The sequence below is a fragment of the Thunnus albacares genome, chromosome 18, assembly GCF_914725855.1.
Source record: "Thunnus albacares chromosome 18, fThuAlb1.1, whole genome shotgun sequence".
NCBI classification, from domain to species: Eukaryota; Metazoa; Chordata; class Actinopteri; order Scombriformes; family Scombridae; genus Thunnus; species Thunnus albacares.
The window spans coordinates 19,780,431-19,804,300 of NC_058123.1; the positions used below are offsets into that span (position 1 = coordinate 19,780,431).

The window sequence follows — 23,870 nt, forward strand, 5'->3', positions numbered from 1 at the left end:
AGGGCTGCAGTCAACCAAAGAAAATCTTGGTTGTCTGAAGTACATAATCTTCAACTAATCGATTAGTCATGCGGGGCGGGTGATGTAATGGGACAGAGTGCACAGTGAACTCAGCAGCTACACATTTCTCCGTTCTCCATTTCTCTCTTTTGTATCTTCAGGTTAGCCTAATCTATTGTTGCTAACTTTGGAGCTAACCCTCTTCACTTTTCCAACACTTGAGGAAACAACAGACTTGACTTTTTAGCATTTATTAACCGACATGCTTTAGTCTGTACTGTACATTTACTGCCAGACTAACAACTTACTGCTAACCTTTTCCTCTGCTCCACTCGCATCCACCGTTACTTCTCTGCCGCTCACTCTTTCCCACTCGCTACGCAAACATACTGAGCAATGCCCTATTCCTAAACAGACTTATGCTACCAATAGTTTCCCAGGCAACGACACAGAGGTTGACTTACGTTTCAGAACAGCGCTGTACAGAGACACCCAAACGCTATTGATTTCCGAATGAATGGATATTTGGCGTTATTTTTGGCATTAAAAAAATTTTTTTTTTGGCCTGGTGGGAGTTCTTGTTGTTATAATTACAGGAGAAACGCTGATTCAGTAAATGTTCAGTACGTTCAGTAAACGCTCAGTAAACGTTGAGTACAGTTAGACCCAGAAGTCTCCATTAGGTTGGGCGAGTTCAAAGTTGTGAAAACAACGGGGGTGTTTTGAATACACCTCTGTTTTCACAGGTAATTTATTAGTCCGTCCCTCCCGCCGCAGAAAATAATGGATTAATCCTGGAAGGCTACTGATGTAGCACTTCTCTCCTTATGAAAGTAACACGGAGATTATTCGACCAATGAGAATTTAGTCGGATGAGAGCATATCGCCCAACTAATCGACCAGGAGACTACAGCCCTAACAATTAGAGAGTTTTAAAAAAAACAGCATTGCAGAACCAATCCAAAGTCCTCAGTGCAGCCCTTCATATTGGGGTGGTGAGATGCTGTTCACTACGGAGGAGAATGGGAGGGAGAGCATCATTTCCGGTAAGGCGTGTCCTTGACAAAATATAAAGGGCGTAAGTTTGTTAGTGGCTGTTCTCGCCACCATTCAAGCAACTACTGAGCATTTAGAAATCCCCAGACTTTGATAGGCAGAGACTATGTATATAATGTTTTGAAAATGTATTGAAATTTATTAATTCTTTTCATGTTCTAGAAATATCAGCTTATGCATAGCTGAAAAAGTGTTGGTGCTTTTTAGAGAAATGTCTCTATGACAATTCCTGTAAACTCAAAGCCAGTCTTAAAATTTTATACTGTGTAGAAAAAAAGGTTCAAACAAAATCAGTCAAGCTGATTTGTAAATCTAACTAGAAGATTTACTTTGTATCAAGGTATGTTAGAAATTATTAAATATATTATTAAATTATTAAATCAAATAAATCTGTAGAAGAAACACAATTTTCAGCCTCAATCCAAGATGTTATACTATTAAGTTTACGAGCTAGAAGAAAAGAATATGTATGTAATGTAGAAAGCGGTCAATACTTTTCATATTCTAGAAACAGCTTATGCACAGATGATGAAGTAAAGAGTTGGTCGCTACTTTTCAGAGCCATGTTTATATGACAAGCCATTTAAACTCAAAGTTGGTCCTAAAGTTTTATACAGTAAAACAAAATCTGCTAATGTTATTTCTAGTTCTCAAGATGAGCAAGAGTGTATCAAGGTATTCTAGAAATTCTGAAAATACATAAATCTCTTTATTTAGCCCCAGTCCATGATCTTGCACCTTTTCCCTAGAAAAGTGAAAGATTAATTAACTGAGTAAAAATAGCTACATTTTGGGAGCACCCTCATAGTTTAAGATGATGAACTGCAACATCCCCAGTCGTAGCCCGGCTTGGGACTTTTTCTCTCCCTAATGTTCTGTCATCTCTCTACTGTCTGTAATAAAGGCATAAAAGTCTCCCCTCAAATACTTGAGTATTGGGTAGTACAGCTTGAATGGTTTGATTAAACTACTGTTGATCTTTAAAACAGTTATGGTTTTAGGGAGTATTGTGTCTTTGAAGAATCTGTAGCCTGAGTCTGGCATCTTTGTCTCACTATCCTACACAGTAGGCTATATTTGTGTTTTGTTTAGAGTTTCAAAGTATGGCACTTAAGTCACCACCTTCTGAACTCAAACCATGGGCCAAATAATTAAGTAGATTTCCATAAATGTTTTATCTTGTAACTTTAGCATTAATCGTATATGTACTTATACTATATATATTTTTTAGTTTGGGCATTTTTTGCAACACTAGCAACAGTTGTTGAATGTTGATTCGATCAGAGAGTCATTTACACGATGGCCCATTAGATAAACGTGCAGTCGTTGAGATACTCAAGAGTCACAGCTCATCTGCCAGCCTGCACTTGTTAATCAGAGCATCCATCACCATTGTTAGCAAGGCCAACCAATGCGCAACCCTGGCACGCGGAGGGTGGGGTAACAGTTGTAAATCTTTTGGCAAAGTTTATTGTGACCCTGGGGTCAGGTGGCAGGCGGTCTAGCGTGACTGATGTTACCAGGGTGATTACAGTGTGACACTGCACGTGGCAGGATGATGGAGGGATGAGGAGATGGACGAGGACGAGGGCATGCCTTGGTTGGTGATGAGACGTCTAACTTGCCGCACAGATCTACAGCTAGACACGAAATGCTGGAAGAAAAATAGCTTGTCGCTTGAGCTACACTCGCAAACTGCTTCGTGGTCCCATATTTGTTTGGATGCTGACTTTCATTCCAACTCACAGAGTCTTTGGTGAGACCTGCTGTACATCAGTAAGAAAACATGACACATAATTTACAGAACTGGCCTACATACAGTATATACCTAGTATTAATGATTCATTTGACTCATCACAGGTCATTAGCAAAGTCAGTATGAGTGAGCGCTGTTAATTCCAAAGAATCATTAGAGGGAGAGTGAAAGTGATAGAGACTGGCACCATGCCACACACACTGATAGGCACGCAAAGTGCACACCCACACACACACACACTTAGAGCTGGAGCTGGGCATTATGTAATGGAATTAGTGCTCCTCAAGGTCTACATGGATCATGTGGCCTGCAGGAGCCCACTAATGCACTGAAGCAGCCGCTCACAGGCACACCCTGACTCCATCACTTTCCTCTGCTGGCCTAAACAGATTTTACAGTATGTGTGCTGGCTAATAGACGCAGTGTGTGATCAAAAATCAAGGATTTTATATAGTGGTGGTGCTATGACATGTTTTCATTATTGTTTGCATGTCCATCCTTTCATTGGTTGTAGTTATGATTCTATGCATATTGAAGTGTAACTACACAGTGTGTCATATCCAACCTGTCCAAACTGACTTGAATTTGATTTTATGGCTTGAACAAAGATTGATTTTTGAGTGTGATAGTAAAATATGCCCCAGCAATGCAATTGCAATAATGCAATTTAATTTCTTTGAAGCTATATAGTTCAGTTGGAGTTGAGGCTAGCTCTGCAGCTAACAATATTTTCATTATTGAGTAGGATAATGAACCCAGGAACAGAAGAAAAGTTTAATTCTTTCAAAAACCTTATGATTCATTTTGGCCGAACAGTCTGTCTGTGTAGATGGAGGAGCACACACACACACACACACACACACACACACACACACACACACACACACACACACACACACACACACACACACACACAGACCCAATGACCTCTGACCTAAAGGCATAAGGATGTCAAGGAATCACTGGACAGAAGTAAAAACCCAACCTTCTCACCTTTTCAGATACAAACAGACTATCCTCCCTTCTTCTGCTAGCCAACTATCTCTTAAGTTGTAAATTTTAGGAGAACCCACATTCTTTTCAGTCGCTCCCTCTCCTCCTCTCTTTTCCTTTAATGCAAAAGACTTATCTAACCATGTTAATTTTCATTATGTTTTAGAACTATTAATTAGTTTGAAACTATGGAAATTACAACTCTGCTTCAAAATCTGTTAATTATAAGTCACACATTAATGCGTTTGATTTATTTGATATTAACCGGTGTAAATGTATTATTTAACTATGGTTAGGAAGGAATAAAATAGGAATAAAATTATCTCCCTTTTATTTGAAGGTCAGTTTTTATCTTAACACAATGGCATTAATTTGTAATCAGTGCAGTCCCTCAAAAGAGCACCAAGGATCCTTTTTCTCCCAAAACACACCTCCTAGACTATAAGAACTGTAACAACTCTTTGTCAGTTGGCTGTTGCTCCTCTTCTCGTTTTTGGCTTGCTGACTGCTGCTTCTTCTGTGCTCCTTTTGGCCCTGCAGCTGGGATGACCTGGCATTTTGTTTTTATTCTCGACTAAGAAGCAAAAGACTGCAAAGATACCTAAACCACAAGCCAAGCCATTTGAATATATATTATTTCCATAATGTCCTATTTTTATCGTGTAGTTTAAGTTTTTAAAGTCTTTTCCAAGGACTCTTCTGATTAGTTTAGAGCTCCATGCATCCAACTCTGCAGCCTGCCACTGAATGCAGACTGGGACACCTCCCTGCTGTGTGTGTCCAATAGTGGCCTCATGTAGTCCGATACTGGATTCACCCTCCTGGGAAGCAGTGAACCCAAGTACCTCACTAAACCTGCTGCAGCATTCTCATCTTGCTGTCACTCTGGCGACCCCAAGATCACTGAGTCTGCTTTGCCTTACTCTGTGCTTTGCCTCATCATCAGCCCTTAATTACCATGGAAGTCGTAGGAAAACCATCCACCATGCTTCTGTCTCAGAGCTGATGCAAGAGCCATTCAAAAGTTAAGTTTTTACTGGCTGTAGTTAGAGTCTTGGCCCCTCATTGCATTTTGACTTGTTTTTAATTAAATTCATTCATTAATTTATTCATTCTGTCGGCAATAACTTGTTAATTTAATTTACCCATTTATTCATGCATCCATTCATTCATTCATTTTAGTTGTATATATGTATATATGCCAAGTCGTTGTATTTGTATTCCTTTATATTACTATATTCAGAGTTCATGACTTTCAGATATAAGACTGATTAATTTTATCCAATTATTTTTCTTCTTAATTAATTATGAATTAATTAATCAATGGAGATGGTGCCCCTATTAACTTTACAAGTGCATAACATTAATTTTCAAGTGTAGTGTTATTCCTACAATTGATTAATCTGCTGATTGTTGTCTAGATTAATCTTTTAGTCTATAAAATGTCAGATAATAGTGAAAAATGCCTATTAAACAGCCCAAGGTGACATCTTCAGGTGTCTTGTTTTGTCCCACCAACAGTCCAAAATCCAATAATATTAAATTTATAATCATTTAACAACACACAAAAGCAGCAAATATTCCCTATCGTTGCAACTCTAGTTGAGACTATGTCAGAAGTGTTCATTCAGTTCACTTACTGTATTCCATTTTTAACCAGCATATTTCTAGTGACTTTAACTTATCAAATTTTAATCATGCTTCAACCCAAACCTAACCTTAACATCCTCTTCCTGTAGACTACATTATATTATAAGCTTTCCTAGGAAGGCAGCGAGTACTTTGCAAGGCAGAAATGTTTGAGGGAATGCCCAAAACATATATTATTGATTGTGGGGTTAGATTGTTTGTTTGTGGAGTCACACACGTAACAGCAACTATGTTTTTTTGTTGTTGTTGTTGTTTTTTTTTTTTATTCAAAAGTGAGGTATGATTGAAAAATTCTAAATTCTGGATAGACTAGACGTGTCCTTTGTTTTATCACCTTTATTCCACCCACTGAGGCATACACAGGTGTGTGTGGTTTAATTGGTTGTGTGTGTGTATGTGTGTGTGCTGTCCACCAACATAGATTGGTTATTGAGTGATGAGCTTAAAGAGAGAGGAGCCATCCCATCAGCCATCAAGCAGCAATCCCCGTGACACATTACACCCCCTCTCATCATGCAGACACGCACAAGCACATACACATCCAGATTAAGGTGAATAGGGTTAAAAAGGAGCACTTATTGTAAACAGTATTGGTTTTCAGGTTGTGAAACTACTGAAAAGGACAGAATATAACATCAGCATTTTTCCAAACAACCCTGCCAGTACCAGCTGCCATTCATTCACGGATATCACTTTGCACTCCGAGCTTGCATCAGCACTCATTGATGGCACCTGAGGCCGGGAACACGACAGCAAGCGGAGACAGCTGGAAGCAAACTCAAACTGAGTGTCTCTCCTCAGTTGACTCTCAATTCTCGTCATCCCTCGGCTACTTTTTGTATCTCTCGCTATAATTCTTTTTTTCCATCCCCTGTGGTTATGATCCTGTGTTTGCAGCTATGACTTTGTCGTTATGCCCGTGACATGTATGTAGCACAAAGATACCAATAGACAGCGCTGAATATTTCCCTGCACTATCCTCCTCTGTTGTCTACTGTACGGAGGCATTGAGTCGGAAAATCCACACTGCACTTGTATAAATACTTAATTGTTAATTCAATTTTAAACTCTAGATGGAAGGAGGGGAAAGTGCAACTGTTTGTTCTTCCACCGTGCCTTTAGTGCTTTTCTCCATCAGCTATGTTTCTGTCTCTCTGCTTAACCAGGCTGCTCGCATCTGTATCTGTCTCTCTGCATCTTTCCAGCTATCTCTCCTCGCTTTTTCCTTCTCTCTCCTCATCTCTCTCTTTCTACCATACTTTCTTATTAACTTTTTTCTTCATTACTCTTCTTCCTGCCTATGTTTTTTCAGTGGTAAAAGCAAATGCTTGTGTAGTTTATGACATCTCCAATGCTATATGTAAAAATGTAGAAGGTGTGACGTCATTTTCTTGACTCTCTTGACTGGTTTGATTGTAGAGGTGAGTGTACGAAAATGAAAAATGAAGGAGTATTTATGCTGTAATGTCCATTGTTCATCCCAATTGATGACTGGATTACATTGAAGGACTAAGTCAGTCTCATGTACTAATTCTCTCACTTCTCAATTTCGCTGTATGAGACGTAGCTAAAAGCTCCAGAAAATTTCCAGGGAGCTGACCTCATACAAAGATTTTTCAGTATCTCCAAGGTCAATAGTGAATCTGCAAGCTCATGATATAGATTTTTTTCTTCAAAATTAATGTCTACAAAGAACAAGCCCAGATTAGTCAGTATATAATATACAAACTTAGTTATTCAGCAGGTACAGAGGCAGAGCACCGTAACAAAGAACCATATGCCTATCCACTTTCTATAGTCTTCCTCCCAAAAGCCTGTCAAATGTCTATATACCCAGGATTCACAAATGATTAAAAGGCTTTCTCTCTGAAATCCTCCACATGCTGCTGTCAGCCAAACTGACTTACTTCACGTCAGCGCCACTGCCTACATCATTCAGGCGCTGTAGTTGCAGTACCAGAGCTAACAAATATGTCAGCCCAGCCAATTCACCCATGGAAAGCCACTGTAAAATCAAAAGCTGGGAAATGAATACATATGTTTTCCCTCATTCTAGCTTCTTAAAATCATAGACAAAGTCACGCATCATCAAGCATATGACTCTTCAAAAGTTTGCAAACGCGTATGCAACTCTAACTCTACGTCTGGATTTATTTTCAAATATCGGCAGCATTGGAGCATGACCGGCCTAAAATAATCAATCTCCTTTTACAAGTGTGTGTGTGTGTGTTTACATGTGAGTGTGTGTCTGTCTGTGCATGCGGCTTGCCGCTGTGCTGTTATTGACTAGATGTGTTGCAAGTGCACCGCACCATAGCAAATTTTAATTTACTGCTTGGTGTGCAGATTCGGCCTCATTAACTGACATGGAGATTTTTCTCACCGGAAAACACTCTGTTGCACACCGTCTGCCCTTTCCCCCCCCCCTCCCCTATCCTTCCACTTCCCTGCCTCCATCCATCCTTCTATCCACCACTGATCCCTTTGTCTGATGCCATGATAATATTGACCACAGCACATTGATCCGACATCGATATTCGTTATTTGACAAACTAAAAGTGTGCGACAGCAGACAGGGAATAGGTTAAACACATTAAAACGTTACACAACATGCAGGCAGATAGACGATAGTAAATTTGTTTATTTCTCCTTCCCTGTTTTTCAGCGACTTGATCTATCAGCAGTAAGCCATGTACAAGCATTAGAATGTGTCTTCTCTATTACCACAACTCAAGCAGCAAACAAATTATCCATAGAACAACCATCCATTACCACCCTAAACACAAAGTGAGAAGCTGAATACAATAATAAATGCAAGAGTGTTTTTCCAGAACAGTTTGTGAGTCATAAAATATGATTTTCTAGCAATTAGATGATATAGCGTTAACAGGAACACGGGAACAGATGGAAATGTAATACTGCTCTGAAGGCGGAGAGTGGAGAATGTTAACATGATTTCAACCCTTCAGCTGTTTTCTAAAATAATTTCCCTAACAGAAGAACAAAACAGTAAAAAAGGATAATACAGAGTTTTGTGTCCTCCCCGGAGAAATGTCTTTGGCTTAGCATCCTCTGCTCTATTTTGTTTACTTCCTGTTAGTTTCTGTTAGTAAAGTCACAAGAGCGTGGAGCAGAGCCAGTGACTACTGAGAGTGAGAAATTCTCTCATCAGCAGAATCATTCACAGCAGCTTTGCTAAGTTTAAAAAAAAAAACTAGAACTAAAAAAAACTAAACTAAAAAAAAACTAAACTGTGTAGCATGATGATGCAGTTGCTGACAGTCTGAATTCAGGGTTAGTGGATGACTACATCACTGAGGATCACACTTGTGTTCTGCTCGAAGGACACGTGCATCACTTCAACGCCTGATTTGATTGATTGGTTTGGTTGATTGATTGCATGTACGTCTTAAATTCCTCCACCCTCCCTCTCCCGTCAAACACACACACACACACACACACTCTCGAGTTTTTACGCCGTCGTTCTCCGTCTCACATCTATGACTCATACGAACACAGACAAGCTAAAATATTTGTGGAGCGTGGCCCGGTTGTAACGAAGCAGATAGACTGACTCAGCTGTTTTAAGGCAGTGTGACCGACTGACAGGGTGACAGGGGTGTGTGCTGCTGGCTCTGCACCAGTGGTCCCGCGGGGAAGGCCAAGGTGACAGGAAAAACACCCAGACACACAGCTTCTCAAATATGCACATAGCATACATATTAAACCCTCCCTCTTAATCCTTTAGCTTAACAAGCTGAGGCTTCTCCTCCTTCATCACAATTCAAGAGACCAAGCTCACCGAACCTGCAAAAAAAGTGATTGATTACACTATAATTTGCACCACCTCACTAGAAATAGAGAGAGAACAGCTCTTGCCATTTTAAACACAGCACATACTCTTTATCTTAGTTTACAAATCTGTCTCTGGTTGCTATATATTTGAATCTAGCATTAAGTGCACACCCTCTGCATAAAAGAGATGAAATCTCTCTCATGCCAGTTTAACTTATAATAATAACTTATAATAATAAATGAGGTCAGGTGCAGGCATTGGAGCTGGTAATGACCCAGTAAGATAGGAAGTCTTTTCTCTCTCTCTTGCTACAAATTCAGGTACATGAGAGATTACTTCTGTCTGATATTTTTACAGTATGTGTTTCAAAACTATCTTCCAGTTTAGATATCTGGCACAACTGATTGACACAGTAACAATGTGCTAACCAGGTGTTTTCCCTCATGGTTATAAAATGGTTTCAGGGGCCATTTCACTCTGACATCAAATATTAATCAGAAAATGAATACTTAATACATAGATGGTCCTCATTGCCAGAGAGTTGTTTAATATGAAAAGTCGTTTAAAGGTGTGATAGTGTTCAGTCTTGTAGAAAGAAAATTAACACCGTCATGAATGAAGCTTTCAAAACATTTTGTATTTTAAGAAATGGTATATTTCCTGTCCGGTTAAGGTTTATGTGGACATTTTTGGCATGCAGTGTAGAGCTGTGTGTATGAATATCACGCTTTCGATACACAGGACAGACAACAAGCATCAGCAACTGGTTGAACGATGAGGATGATTGATGGCGCTCTGAACGAAGTGCAGCTTTCCGCAAATGCAGTGTGTCAGCTTGTCTGGCCTATATTTTTAGCTCTCCCTGATGCATAAGGTTTATTATAGCATGAGCTTTAGAAAGGGCTCAGTGACTTCTCATTGTGACATCATGTGACATGTGTCATAGTCATTTGTTCACCAGCTCGTGTGTTCTTGGATGAAGCTTGAATATGTATTGTGGTGATCTTATTTGTCTGAAGTTTTTACTCGACGGACAGCAGTACGGTTTACGGTTCGAGGATCGCTGCCAATCTTGCTGTCTTGTTGACTTGTCTTGAGAGATGGATTAATGCAGTCATTCTTGTTTGATTCAATGCTCTCACGTCTTGTGAGCAACCGTGTTTGTGTCACTGTGATCATCATAATGTCTGCTTTGGCCCACAGCCCTTTTTCAGTATGTTAATGAGTTCAGATCAGGATTTATGTAGTATTCCAATTTTTCTAATTCTCTCTCTCTCTCTGTATCTCTCTCTGTGACTCATTTCTCTAATCTTGACTTTAGGGGAAATTGTGCTGTATTTGGCTTGCCACTGGGGACTTGCTACAGCTTTAAATTGACAGGCCATGTGTTTACCCCTACTGGACCTCAGGACTGACCCTGGTATCAGGGGTTTGTCCCATTGACGAATGGCTCCTCGTGGGCTAAAACGCCCCTTGTGAACCTGTGCAGAGTGCTGAATCATAAAGAGTTGGCTCTATCGACCGGCCTCAGGGAGTGGTCACCAGCCCGAGAAAGAAATCCATCCGACTAGCGATGGCAATTTGTGGCTGAGGATAATACAGTACCATTATTCTCTTATGGTGGCATGTGAGGGTGGTTTGATATTTTTGTTCTCCTGGTTTTAGAAGTGGTGATTATATTCCTTAATACATAAATGCCAGATTTAATAACTTGTTTAAAACAGAATGAAAAGGGGATATGATTAAGATTCATGCTCACTGCATTAAGGAGAGCGAGGCAGAGCTTGACACTGTTATTGTTAATGCTATTGCTGTATCATTGTTATTCTTAGAAGCAGTAGTGCTCCTAATAGTGGTAGCTGTGAGCTCACAATAACAGCTGGATGTAGCTGTGCCCTCCTGTGATCTTGTCTTCTAGTTCATCTTGCTTTTGTCCTCTATGACTTTTCCTCCTTCATCCTCCCATCAGACCCTCTGTGCCCCCATCCCTCTCTCAACATGTCGCTTAGTGGTATGACTCAACACCCACTGTGTGATTAGTGATGACCTGCTGTCACTAACACAGGCACGCACACTAGGGCGGGCTCACTGTGCACATGTCAGCATATACAGCTGCCTCATGTATGCTTAGGCACACACACACAGATATGGAAACACATCGGCATTTCATATTTCTAGTTCCTGTTATCTGTGATTAAAGATCTTATAGCAATCATCTTAATGAGTGGAGATATAATGGAGGAAGTTAACACCTCTATTCTTACTGTTCAACTCTTTCTTTCATACAGTTATTCAGTCTTGTGAGGCTTACAAAATTTTCAGATTTTGGGTTTTTTAGAGCTGCTAACTTGGGGTGTGCTTGAATACAAATACGTTATTCGGCAAAGCACAAATAGTGGGTTTTTTTTATGAATATCTATTTCATACAAATATTTTAAAAATTATTTGTTTTCAGGAAGAAAAAAAAAAGTCAAATACCAGCGTGCAGGTTAGTTACATCGCTATCTCAGTCTCTCTCCTCTGCTCCGCTGTTACGTCTATCAGCAGGTCTGAATGAGGGGAGTCACATCCACCTACTACATGACGCACATTTCCTAATTTGGACATCACTCCCGTAGTTGGTGGTGTTCTCCAGAGATAAAGCTGAGCTACTGACACACGTGAAGTGCTCCCAAGGGACTCTCCATAACCTGTTGTTCCCCTTCTCCCTTCCATAAAGTTAGGTTGTAAAAAATAGGCAATAAATGAAAAGTGCAAGGCAGTAATCGCCTTTGAAGTTCTTCTCTACATGTTACATGGTTTGCTGTCTGTGTTATGAGTGTATAAATAGGTAGAGGTCTGTCTGCAATGAGTAAAGTTTTAGCTCAGTAGTCAGCATGATCTGGGAGATTCCAGTTTGAGACCGGTTGTAGTTTGTAGTTGGTAGTTTATTCAAGAATACTTATTGTAACACTTTAATTTTCTAAGATTAAAAGCGTAATAAAAACAAAAAACAGGATTTTTAAGCCTCTTTCCACTTTTATTCAAGTACAAATACAAATAATTTTGCTGCCTCAACAAATACAGATACAAATACAAATACTGGACCCTCAGCACATCCCTACTGCTAACAACTAACAATTATTTTCATTGTTGACTAATCTGCCGATTATTTTCTTGTTTAATTGATTAACCTTTTAGCCTATAAAATGTTTAAAAACGTGAAAAAATGCAGTGTGCAATATCTCTGAGCCCAAAGTGATGTCTTCAGTTGTCTTGTTTTGTCCAACCAACAGTCCAAAACCAGAAGAAATTCAATTTACTGTCATATATGACAAAGAAAAGCAGCCAATTTGAAAAGCTAAAACCAGAGAATGTTTGGCATTTTTGCTTTAAAAATAACTGAAACAATGAAACAGTTATCAAAATAGTTGCAGATTAATTTTCTGTCGGTTTGTGGTTTGTTGTCCATCACTGTCTCATCCCCAGCATCGATGCAAAGGCTTCCAGGAGATTCGATATTAGTGCTGGGTGCAGTTTGCAAGCGAGTCTATTGTTTTACATTTGTGGTGGAAGAAAAACATTGATGTATGAGTAGAATGAAAGAAGTCATGGCTTATAAACTGGACTCCTTTTGACCACTGTCGGTGGAGGACCAATGACCTGATTTGCATGTGTTTTATTCATCTCGTACTGCGAGCTGTGAGCTGGCACATCCATTCTTGGGTGTGTTGGAGTCTTTACATCCTGCAATGAGGAGCATATGTCATCCTCTGCGACCGCCTGTTGACAGCAGGGCTGAAGATGACGCAGCATGTTACAATGTGTGTCCACGCTGACATGTCTATGCATGAATTGAGCCCACATATACATGTTTGTAGGTACATAAAAGTGTGTTTATTCAATGTTTAAATCCGTACATCTGGATTTTTGGATGCGTGTGCATTCACAGGTTAAGACTATGCGTATTCGTCCTGTGCCTGTCAGTGCGCTTGTGTGAGTTAGTATGTGTCATCACCAGAGCCCTCTACTGTCCTGATTCATGACACGGCTGATTTGATAGTCAGTCAGTCAACATCAGGATAGGGCAGCAGCTCCGGCCCCCCCACACTGAACCCCCTACGCCTCTCAGCCTATCTATCTCTCCCTCCCAAGCCGCGACCACAGATGCTCTGACATCTAACATCCAACTCTGCCTTCAACTACTGAGTCATACTGCAGTGACCTTATAGCAACTTCCATGTAGAGTTGTGTGGTTAATTTACAAGCAGGTATCCAAAATTCAAACTGTACTATTCAGCTTATTTTTTCAATACTATAATACCAAATTATGTGTTATAACCTTTTGTTATTACTCAGGATTTATTAGCATATCAGTTAAAATGTGAGAACATCAATCAAATATCCTAAAAATGTTCAAAGCCTTTATTTTCCTGTTGTGCTATGTCTCATTTGTGATTTGCCCGACTTCATGTATTTTATCAATAATTTTGTTTTCAGATATCATTCAGTAATCAGAAACAAGCATTTATGAAGAAAGAAAGGTACCTTGATAACATGTGTTCCTTCACACATGCTTTACATACTTATACAGATATTTATGAATCAATTAAGCCAAGTGTTGCAGCAATATGGCAAAGAGACAGAGAGCATCATGTTCTCTTTTACTTCTCACGAGTTTCACATCGTAACCTTTGGAGATGTATGTATCAACCATGCTTCTACAAGCATAGTTTATGTTGTATTTTATGAAGTACTGGTTTAAATAGCATCACCCAATTCAAGAGTCAATTCACAATCTGTACGCAAGGGACAAGATTTTGGTATTGGAAGTCTTCTGGTTTCCGTTTGTAGTCGGAGTAGTATTGAATAATCATGTTTGAGCGGGGCATTCGAAATGTAGGCTGCAATTTCTACAGGAACATGCTTTGGTTGCATGCAGGTAAACGGTCCGTATGGGGAGCGAAAGAGCCGGAACGCATCGGCCAAAATGTCATCTGGACCTAAAACACCAACAAAAAATATTTGTGTATTGTGTAGAGAAATGTTGGACTCGTGCAATAAAAGAAAAAAATTGCTTTCAAAGTTCAGATTACACAATTGCGTTTGAAAAAATGAGAGGAGTCGGCATCTCAAGTTGCTAATCGGACTATAAACAATGACCGGCGCACGGAAGAGGATGTCTTGGCGTAGAGATCTGGTGAAGCCACCTGCTACACCGGAAACCCCAAAACATCGGTCGTTGCCCCCCAAGACTAAATCTTCATCAGACGATAGCTGATGGGTTCCGAGATTGTTCACACAGTAATGCAAGAACATAAATAATGAACACTGTATGAAAAATTAAATACTGAACTCTTTATAAACTGAGCTTTGTAAACGTCATGCCAGAAGGCTATATGCATATCTGTGTTACTGTGCTATACACAGTTTAGTCTTGAATCTATTTAAATAACAAAATTAAATGCAATAAGATGGCCTGTAATACAAGTTTTTATAGGTAAAACTACCAAACACAAATAGAATAAGATAAAGCATAAGACATTTTATATACACTAAAGTATTCCTGTGAATATGTGTGCTTAAAATTTTGCCAACCTACAGTAAAATATCCTCAGACTGTATGCACCAAAGCCCGGGGGCGATGGCAGCGACCTCACTCTTGGCCTAAGATCACCTCAAAACGAACAGATGACAGATGGGTGGGGGAGGATGGAGTGATAAACTGACAGCGCTGAAAGGAGAAGTGTTACAACAGTGCGTCATCTACTGGGACAGCAACACAGAAAAGCTTTTGTTTCGTGTGTGTGTGTGTGTGAATGACTGCACATCTACTGTGTGTCTGTACTGTGAGAGAAGTAGCTGTTTCGGTGAGCTTTTCATCTTGATTTTATTCATGGCCTCATTTCTAAATTCCCATCTCAATAGCCAAAACTGATACACACTGATAGACGGATCGATGAACGGCTGGCCAGACAGCCATTCTCCTAAATATTTTATCAGATGTTAATATAATTATTTATAGACTTTAAACTGTCGTAGCTGAAAGGTATAGTGATTATGCAACCCCACTTTCAACTCCTCTTATCAGGAATCACTGACCTTGTTTCAGTGCCTTTGAGCAAGACACTGCATCCCCACCAGTCCCAGAAGCGCCTTTCTGCAGCTGACTGTGACCTCTGACCTTTCCCTGTGGCACAAGCACAAGTAAAAAGAAAATCTCCCAGTGGGGATTCATTTCTCTAAGATATCTATCCCTCCCATTGCACACATATAGCTTGTTTAACATGTGACTTCTCTCACAGCTCACTTTCACCCCTCCTCTTTCCATCTTTCTCACTTGCACTTGACCTCTACTTCTCTATATCACTGTTAAAGTCATGTAAGCACTAATGCGTTCATTCCTGCTTCGGTCTTCCATCCACACCCAGCCACCGTTTACAACTGCCACACACAGATCTGTGGTCTTGAAGCTGAGAGGTTGGAAGTGGAAACTTGCAAAAACCACATGAAAATGCTAGTTTGGGCAGAAACAGTTTTCTCCAAACCTTCAGAGTTCTTTTTACATGCCTTCCCTGGCCTTCTTCTCTTCTTCTGTTCTCCTCTCAGCTCCTCCTCCCTTTCACTATATCCCTCTCTTTCCTCTCACTCATTCATTCCCTCGTTACCCTTTTACGTCCTTTATCCCTTTCGTTTATTTGGTTTCACACCATCAGAACCCCCCCACCCTCTCTTCTGTATGTCCTTCCTGTCTTCCTCTTTTTTCTTTCCTATCCATCATTCATGCTCCTCCCTCTGCTGACTGCTCCCTCCTCACATGGTGATTGTATATTGGCCTTATGGGAGGTAGTGCAGTCATTGGCCATGTGCAGCTGAGTGCTTTACATTAGTTATGCACCCATGACTTTCAGACATGGTGGCTCCGAGCTTCTATGTGTCTCCCCTTCTTCCTTTTTACCTTTGCATTTTCTCTCTTTGCAGTTTTTTTGTGTGGCTTTATATTTATGAGTTGCTGGGTTTGCCCAGGTGTTCATCTTTAATAAAGGAGGATTTAGGAGGATTCATTCAAAAACGTCTTTACATGTTAAAACCAGTGTCTGTGCAGCATTTCTCCCCAGTATGATCTTAACTTTCAGTATTTTTAGTTTAGCATTGTGCTAATGTTTACCATGATGATATATTCCACTTTATGATTTCAGTAAAAAGTAGAATTACCTAAATGAGACATTGAGGTGTTAGGATGGCTATGTATTATCGTCATACCAGAAAACCTGTTTCAGAGAAAAGAACACAGTGAGAAACAACAGTGAATCTGTGAAGATTTCCAAATGATGATTTAGAAAGCTTGCTTCCTTGTGCCACTGAGCATTTAAGGCCAGTGACATCAAGTGCCAGGTGATCAGGTGCATCTAAAATCAGCTTCTACATCATGCGGTGGTACTTGTTTTATAGCACCTGCCTCTCAAAGCTGATTGGGCAATCACAGAAGTCTTTGATCCGAGCAAAGTTAATGTTGCTTTGGCCAATCAGCCTCAAGCCTCTTAGTATATTGCTTCAGAGAAAAATTACAATAAGATATTCACAAGCACCTGAAAAATAATCCTCTATCTACAAATGTGCTAGGTTATATGCTGTAGTGCATTTAAATGTGCTTCTTCAACAAAGGTTGATGCAGCGGCGCTGTTAGTAAATTAATTTGGCATAGTACAGCAAGCTTTTTTGTGTTTTTAAAAACAAGGTCATCAATCTCTCACCGTAAAAGCATGTTTTTGCGTTCAGTTGTAATTTTTTATAGCGGACATCTTGGCATGTCTTAGCAGGAAAAGCACAGATGTAATGACTGGCCATGGTATCTGGTATTGTAGATGCTGCGCCACTGGACAACTGAGCCATTGTTATAGTTATTAGTTACACCTGTGTGTTACCTGCAATTACAAGGTAGAATATCTGCCATGAAAAGGGTCTGTTGTCTTCTTGATGATATCACCATTAATCACAGATTATAACAACTTCACATCTGTTTTTTACACAGAAGTGTGAACAAACCAAATCAGATTCTCTCACACCAGATCTGGGCCACTTGCATATGTAGTCCTAGATCTGATTCATATATATTTTCTTGTTATGCTTGTGCTGTCAGAACCGTCAGATCAGAATTCATGTGTTTTTATTACTTTTACTTTTCACTTCTCTGTGCATGCACATATCGCCTGTCTGTCAGGCTGGTAGAAATGAACATGGAGGAGAGCAATAACAGCGACGGGAGTCAATAGAGAGACAAGGAAGTTTAAAATTTGTTGGACATTTATGGAGAAGCTTCTATTCAAGCCAAACTGGAAAGAACTTATCATAACCGAATGTTAGCACTGGGGCTTAGCCATTAAACAAATTTTATTTTCAATTACGATTTTGACTTCCAATGATTATGAAAACAAGATAACGGAGATAAAACGATTATTGTGCTGCATTCCGTTTTGCAATGATGTTCTCGTTTCACCCTCCCTAAAAGCCCAAACTCACTCTCACTGGGAATCCACATAGTAAACCAGATATGAGCAGTGTGTAAGCACGCTCTTTCTGTTCAATCCACACCGACTCCGACCTGCGTCCAGCGTCTCTGTCCACCGTCTGTCAGCGGCAGCTCCTGGGGAGCTATCTGTTCCTTGACAAAACACTTTCTATGTGAATTGGCCACAGCCCCTCTCTCTCTCTCTCTCTCACTCTCCAGTTCGCCAGCCGTCCCCCACCATTCAACGGGTGCTGGAGACACGAGACTGTCATGTGCTCACACAGACAGCTGCTCTGATGACTTCCCCCTGTCCTATGCATGAGCACTAATGCCCCCTGTTGCTGTTTGGCTGTAGTAGTGTTGTGTGGCTCACTCCAAGCCACTGTGTTTATATGCCCGTTTACAGAGCCAGGGCTGCGTAGGGACAGCAGATTGTTTTTTCAGCACACACACAGATGGGACAGCTAGTGGACCGTGAGGAGATATTTGCTGAATTTTGCAAAAAGTGTATTGGATTAAAATCGCTAACTCTACCTTTAAGGCCAGTAATGTGAACATAGCCCTATTCTCTAACACTGGACTTTGACAAATAGTAAAACTCTTCCTCTCCCTGTATGCTTCTCTGCAATGTTGCTATTGCATCATTTTCCCAGTAGATCTAGATTATGGCCTTTTGCTCCAATTGCCCTGATAACCATTGAAATATATTTCAGGACCTTGAGATACAATGACCAACACCTTATACTCATGTACTAAATCATAATAAGATTTAAATTGTGTCACTCAAAGCCCAGTTTCTACTGTAGTCGCTGAAATAATCACTGAATTCCTAAGCGGCGCTTTCTGTGTGTTATTAAAATGCTTTTTCAGATATCAGTCGTGCTGGCGGGGAGCTTGACTTTTGATCAAATACCGAGACAGGGCAGGGTGCCCAGAATGTCAGCACAGAGTGATGACGTCAGGACCAGACTCTGAGGTTTAGTTCTACCCAGCATGCTTTGCTTGTAGCATTTCTGCAGTACTCATAAATATTGAAAGGTTATGAAAAGAGAGAGAGAGAGAGAGAGAGAGAGGAGGCAGACCGAGGGCGAGAGAGAAAGATAGAGGTCGCACAAAGCTGCTAGAGATGAGAGGGTGAAGGAGAGAGAGAGAGAGAGAGAGAGGTTGAAGGAGTAATGACAAGGAATAAGTATGATGTGTAGCTGAGCAAATGACGAAGTGCTTGCGAATTCAGGAGTTCAGGGCAGCCTCACCCTGTGTCACATTTCTTTATTGTCCCTCGCTGTCTCTCTCTCTCTCTCTCTCATGTCTTCGCTTCTTTTCTGTGCTGTAGGCTGAAACGCTTAAAGGAGAAAGTGTGTTGTAAAGAAGAGGCAGAACCTAGCAGAAAGGCAAGTAAAAAAAGGAAAACGTCCACGCCAAAGTCACCTGGTAAAATCTTTGAAAGGCAATGAAAACGTTGAGTAAAAACACAAAAAAAAGGTGTATTTCTTTCTCGGTGCATGTGTGTGCAGCACGTCAGGGGGGATTATTCTCAAGAGATAGTAGATTATAAAGATAGGGTTTAGACTGAGAAAGTTAAAAGGGAGAATAATAAATTATGTAGTTTAGAGGAGGATGTAACAGTGTTTCTTTTAGCCTGCTTCACAGCTAAACCAGAAGAGGTGAGGATTGTCTGAAAATACCTACTTCAATTTCCATTTTAGTCGTCCTAATTCGGCAAGTTTTGTAACACATTTCTTTGCAGAATGAAAACACACCTCATAATGAATGTCATTTGTGTGTTCCTCATGTAGGGCAATTTGAAATTTCTTTAGAAATGGAATCAATATTGACACCAAAACTCCAGGTGCCAGTAGGTGTCATATTTTTATACGTCACCCCGAACGCCATCGCCACGCAGAAAGCGAGTGATGCAATATTAATCATGTGCACATGCATAATGTGTGTATATGTGTGCAGTAGCTGTGACAGTGCCTCAGTCGCCACCTTCTCTCTCGCTATTTCTTTGCGTGTGTTCTTGTGTATTATGTGTCGTGTGTGTGTGTGCGTGTGCGTGTGTTGGTCGCATTGTCTCAGCAGAATCTAAACCGACATATTATAAGGAAAAGCATGCTTTGATTGTAATGGGTTGCAGAAGCAGTGGCCTGACAGAGGCTATAAATATTTCAGATGCTCTGTTTTAGCACAGGGATAGAGAAGACAACAGGAAGATCCTCTTTTTGATGTGTCTCATCATTGTTTCACAAAGAAAGAGGAATTTGGTGCGCCGCAAAATATGTTCATCTCAACAAATCATTTAATCTTTTATTCAATCAGTCTTCAACTCTCGTTTTTATCTTTTAAGATAAAGAGCAGCAAAGCTTGAGAGGAGCAGCCTTTTGCAGACTTGGAGCTGGTTGCACAAGCATATGTTTGACTTGGTCTGCTGAGTTACTGAGTGGACTTGGTTAGTTCTTCTCTTAGACTATTCTACTCCCGGCATATTTGTCTTCACAACTGTATGCAACACATCAGGACTGAACACAGCGAGAGAGTAGATAATGTTCTACAATAAAAAAGACTTTAGCGTTAGCTGTTAGCATTAGCTTGCATACAGATACAGTAGCTACTGCATATATGTACCTACTGTCACTCCTATTCCCACAATGCTGTTTAGACTGGTGTGCACTCACCACAGTGTCTCTCTCACTAAACTGATCCATACAGTTGATTAACTTGCATGTAAGCTCATCTGACATCTCACTACGTGTTAGATTTAAGTCATAGACAAACAGTCTTTCTTTGCGCAATCTGGAGAGCCTTTATACCAAGACAGTCGGCTTAAATACTGAAACAGCAGAGCAGTTCATTTTCAAGATGTTGAAATGACTAGATTAGGTTTACGGGGTGTTGCTTTTTGATACAGTCTTGATACGGTTCAGCCGGTCACATTCCCTGCATGTGTGGGTGCACATGTGTCTTTCTACCTATATTTAGATGCACTCTGCATCACTTGAACTCGTGTCTATTGTAGGAGTGTGGACAGACTTTTACTTACTGTAGGATTGGAGCACCATCTCACACTCACACACTCCTGCCATCCATCCATCAATATTGGATCAACTCCCACTCCGTACAGCCTGCAGGACTCTATTGATTTTTCATTCTCAGGGCTATGACTTCATCTTGCCAGGCATAGACGTGCTCTCGACTCGATCACAGCTTCCCTGCATGCAAATGTACAATTACGGCACCTCATTCATAAATTGATGCCGCTAATGCAATTTGCATGTTACATCTCTTTAACACTCGGTTTAGACACTTATCTTGAAAGTATTAAAAGACTGGAAATTTAATGTAGCTAATAGCAGCAATGACAATGTCAAGTTTGCCTGCCACTTAAAAAGACAGCAAAACCATCATCAGTTATTTACAACATTGTCACAACAATACATAACAAACAAGATCATTTATTAACTAAATTCAGCCGTCAAATGCTTCTTCCTTTCATTCATCTTGTCTGTCACACGTATTATCTTAGATACCAATGATCAAATTTGAATGAACTTTGGAAAATCACATGATTGAGTATTTAGCCCCAGGACCTAAACTAGTGCATATTGTCTATTTGTCTATGTATCATCTCTCAGATGCTACTGAGCTTCTGATGAACGTTATGAAAGCGATCTGTCGTACAAGTGCACCCCTTTTTCACTTATTGACCCTTGAATTGTTCTGCAATCACAGGTCAGAACGAGGTGACTTATATCATACTGACTGGAGTGGGATTTATTTGCGGAGGACGACATCCTCACAGTTCTCATCAAAACCAAAGGTCTCAGGATACACTGCAGATAGTGTCGCTTCTAGTCTAGTTCAGATGCTTCATTGTGATTACACTGATCAACAGCGTTTTTCATTAAATCTGCGGGTCTTCTCTGCCAAGGTAATATTTTACAGGAAGGTTGAAGTTGAGGGAATTGGGGAACGCGCATGAAGAACTGGAAGTGAGAAAGAAGAAACAGTGGCAGTAATATTAGAAGTGATAAATGAGGTGATTAGGTTGTTTTTATGTGTCTCTGCATTGCTCTCGGGAATATCTCTGCCAGGTCTAGTGGTTTCTTTCTCTGTGTGTGTGATGAAGGACATTGTTAACACATCCAGAGTTTGGGGTTGATGTCCCACTAGAACATCCTACGATAAAAATACGAGCTCTCCTGGTACTGAAAGATGCTTTGGAAAAACACCCACATGCCATTTAAATGTTTTGTAATGTGTGTATTCTTCGTGACACACCTAAATTAACACACATTCATGCACATACATCAGTTTTTGCCTTTTTATTCCGTATTTGTACTTGATTGTGATTGTGAGAGAAACTTGACAGCAGGGGCCTGCGAGGCTTCTACTAGTCCGTCTCCTGCTGTCAAAACCTGCAAATCATGTGTACCATAGCTTTGTGTGTAAATCTACTCTCTAGTGTGAGTCTCTGCATTGTTAGATTTTCTTTCTATTTTATGCGTGTGTGAGTGCGCTTGGTAATATATCCATCCTTTGAGGTAGAAGTGGGTCTTTGTTTAAAACCCGTGAGGGTTCATTACTGTGATCCATCTCCCTCCCTGTTGGTGCCAACACTAACATACTGTGGCGTCTATGCAGCTATTTTTAGTGCCGGTTTTGCATGCGTGTGTGCGTGTATGTGTGTGTTTTGTAGGTAATTTGTCTTCATATACATTTTTTTTTTTTTTTTATCATTATGTGAAAGAGTTTCTTGTTTATGTTCTCAGTGACAAACAACAACGATTTTCCCGTCCACGCTTGTCCACCAGTATTCATCATAACAGACCCGAAATATGCTGTTTCATTTCATGCACTTCATGACACAATCATCACTGGTTTTCATTGATTGTCCATCCACTAATATCTAATCTACTAGCTGCATCTATCTGTAGAGATGGATTGGTGTCTGACAAAAAGATTTCTTTGTTTTTTTTCCCTCTTTTCCTGTTTGTCCATTTAATGATGGTAGACAATGAAAGAAAACAGTTTTGTATGTCCAACCCATGTCATGCGCCCTGTTTGCAGTGGTAAAGATGACTATTTTTACCACTTTTAAACACTCAGGAATAGGTTTAGTAGTTAAAGGTTTAAGTTCATGTTGGAAAAAAGTGAATCTACAGTCCTCTAATATTATAAGCTAAATATATGAAACTCTTTATACTACAATGTGGTTCATCATGTTTAATGTGTATTTTCTTTACTGTCTGGAGTTATTCAGGTATAGTAGAAGCTATCGTTAGTGGCACAATAGTAGTAGTACTGTATGTGTAGTATAAAAGTAGTAGGTATTCTACAAGCACCTACCAAGTAACAGTGCAAAGGAGATGAGATGCATGTTGAACTGTGAGAAGTCTCAACTTAGTGACACTAGGACTCATTTCCAAATCTGAAGTGACAGGAGCTGTCACTACAATAAGTACACGTATCCAATGTTCTGCCAATGATTTCTGTCAGAGAAGACCCACAGTACAGAAAACCATCTAGGACAGAGAGTTTACAATATTCAGACATTGAAAGTCTATATTTCCCCCCACCCAAAATCCTGACATACTACGTAATTTCCCTTTATTCTGTTCTGCTGTCTGCAATTTGTCCTCAGTGTTAGTATCTGAATAATCTGCCTCTTCTTGCTTTTGTCAAGTCTATATGTTCAAAAAGCCATCTATTTTCGTCTCAGCATAAAATATGTGAGTCTGTGTTTCACTGTGAGAATATTTAATCAGATCATTTATATTATTTGTGTGGCTCAGACACACCAGCACAGATGTGAAATTATAACATTACTCATTTGTTCTTTGAATCACTTCCAAGTCTGATAAATGTAGGGAATTTTGTGGCATGTCATGTGGCTTACATTCAACATACTCCCTCCATATGTGACAACGTCTGTGGGCTTACAGATGTGAAAACAGCTAACACATGTAGAATGAAATATGTAGTTTTTCATTCTATTTATCATATTCAAATATTGTTTGTGCAGAAATGTAAGTAAGGAAGGAAGTAAGGAAGAAAAGCAGGAAATAAAAGAAGGATGTAAGGAAAGAAGGAAGTAAAAATGAAAGTAAGGAAGTAATAGAAGAAGTAAGAAA

General features: G+C 40.0%; 1 protein-coding gene and 1 long non-coding RNA gene across 4 annotated transcripts in view; one reads left to right on the forward strand and one right to left on the reverse strand.

Annotated features, from left to right (window-relative positions):
* The window catches only part of ank1b (ankyrin 1, erythrocytic b), a 79,399-nt gene that overhangs the window by 14,841 nt on the left and 40,688 nt on the right, over positions 1–23,870 (forward strand). The gene's annotated exons all lie outside the window — the stretch shown is intronic.
* Positions 145–10,350, reverse strand: LOC122968259. The gene is made up of 3 exons (XR_006398796.1): positions 10,340–10,350; positions 1,913–1,919; positions 145–239 (listed from the first exon to the last, which is right to left on the reverse strand). It is a non-coding gene; the product is annotated as an uncharacterized LOC122968259 (long non-coding RNA).